Raw genomic sequence first — 2,793 nt, forward strand, 5'->3', positions numbered from 1 at the left:
TGACTAGCTGTATCATCTATATTTATTTCCTTCTGAATGCTTGCTGTAGCAATATCCATGTCAGTGTGCAAGTTTTCGTCAATGTCATGATTTCTTTCAGTTAATCTTGATTGTATCCTTGTATTAAATATAAAAATTTTTAGTATTGCTTTGTAAGTAATATGTATATATATGTTTACTGTACATTATGTTTAAATAATGTATTAAACATAAATAAAATTTTATACGTACTCAAACAAATGTTTTCCAAATATAGTTGGTACAGCATTTAACTTTAAAAACCTTTGTTGTTTTCATCCTCCTAAAGGATAATAAAAACAATCTTCTGTAAAATGCTGGCTACATATAAGACTATATTTTCTAGGTACATAATTTTCTTTTCCTACTGTCTCAATCCATGCTTGTCGAATATTTTCTTCTTTTGGAAACCTATAATTCAAAAGAGTGATTTACATTTAATAATAATATATTATAGAGAAAAAACTGTATTAAATTTAATCATTGTTCCCTATGCGAAAAGTATTTTAATTTTTAGACACGTTCATGTTATGTTAAGTTTTTGTGGATAGTCACCGTATATAGATAGATTAAAATGCTTTACTTACATGTGAAAGGATATTTTATTCCGTTTTCCAGGTATTTCGACAAAGCCACATGCAATGCACGATCTCATATTTTATGAGAATTATCTTTCTATATTAACACACTATCTCTTATCTATCTATCTTGCAAATTGTCAAATCTCACTCTCGATTTCACTCCATTTGTATTTTCTGCCAATGATGCGCTGCGCGCGCATGCGTTAGTAAAGGACAGGGAACCTTACTATTTTCTTTTTCTTTCTCTCTTATACAATATGGCATGGACGCCCCTTTCACCGAAAAATCCAGCCGATGTGGAGCTATCTTATATGTCTATGATTGTGCAAATATCGTGACGCTATCTTTATCTGAAATTCTTATGTCAAACATACTTTCAATTCAAATATCTCAGAAATTATAACAGCAATACAAAATCTAAGATTTTTTGATATTAATTATTAATGTCAATACGAACTTTCGATTGCGATCATTGCGAATAAAATTGATGCAGCTGTCAATATTGAGATCTTGAGATCGAGTTCATAAAAAGTGTCACTTTATTCAAAAGTGACACTTTTTCAGTCACACGTATACACATAACACGCAAAGCGGTTTGTACCTAAAGGCAAATTTTCACAAAATCTTCTTGTCAAAATTAGTAATCGATTTCGATATACATACATATCAATCGTTGTTCAGCTGCAAGAGCAACACCATAAAATTAATAAATACGGTTAATTAAGATTAAATAAAAATCAGCTAAAAGAGCAATAAATAATTATATAATAATCGCTCAATATTATATAAAATAATTAATTAATCATTAATGATAATAAATAATGAATGTTAATAATTATTATTAATGTGAAAAGTTATTTAAAAAATATTATGATATAAAACGAAATAAATAAATTTGTGTATTTCTCTCTCTTTTTCTTTTGTACTGCATAAATAATAAATTAATTTAAACATAAATAAAATAAATAAATTTATTTATCTATTTATTTAATAAGGTACAAAATTATGCAAAAATTGTAACATTACTTTACTTGAAAAGACTAATGTAACAATGACCAAACGTATACTCATTTTTCAATTATTATTATTATTTAAGTTAATAATAAAAAAGTTACCAAGATTACAAATCTTAATATTAAATCCATATCTACATCAAAAATACATATTCGTGAAAATATTAATAAAGTTAACAGTGCAATTTTTTATCATGGAAACACAAACAATGGACATGTTGCGTAGAGCAAATATAAAAATCATAAAAGTCGTGCACGACAAATAAAGCGAAGATGGCCGGCTCACACACACGCACACATACGTACGTTCATATACATTCATGCACATTCTCGCAATGGAATAACAAAAATGCGGCATATGGTCAATCGGGGTCTCGGCGCCTGACTTCCGGGGCTGTCTACCGATACGTCGCGTCGACGAGACGTTAAAGAATTTCCTACGCATTTATGGGCGCGGTGTCTGCTTGTTATTCGAGGGCTTGTTATTCAAAGATCACCGATCGATCAAGATCTTCGGGCATTTTCGGAAACGATCCGAAGGGAATCGGAAGAGGATCGTTGTCGTCGGAAGTCGGGCGTCGGGCCTCATTCGAGTTCGATCCGTAGATCCGGAAACATAGTCCATTGCGAGTCTGTCTTACGAACACGATAACGAGACGTAGTGTGTGCTCGAGCCGGAACGCGATACAAGGCGGCCTTAAGCGGTACAGCGTGTCCGTCCGACCACGAGTGGCTCACGACGGCATCCCCAGGCGTTGCCTTAGATAGGCTCAGGGTGCACGTCGCTAGGCGTTGCCACGGGAAAGACTTCGGCAGGGCACAGGCCCCTACGCGTTCGAGTCGTCGGCAGGGCGTAAGCCCCTACGCGTCAAAACGATATAGGGCACCAGTCCCTAAGCGATAGCATCAGTACGCGGCGAAATAAATTCGTGCGAGCTATATAAATAGTTATAATTCTATACGTGTATATCTATAACAATAAACGAAACTACAGTGCGATAGTGAAAATTGTGGTACTGATACACTAAACAGGACATAACACAAATATATTGCAAACTAAAGGTACAAAATAGATATCCGTGAATAATTTAAAAGTTGAGACATATGTCAATTACCTCGAAATGCTAAGAGTACATACATATTTTTCTTAGAACAAATAAATGAATAAAAAAAATAAATGA

This window comes from Wasmannia auropunctata, unplaced genomic scaffold (assembly GCF_000956235.1).
Source record: "Wasmannia auropunctata unplaced genomic scaffold, wasmannia.A_1.0 LD336064.1, whole genome shotgun sequence".
NCBI lineage: Eukaryota > Metazoa > Arthropoda > Insecta > Hymenoptera > Formicidae > Wasmannia > Wasmannia auropunctata.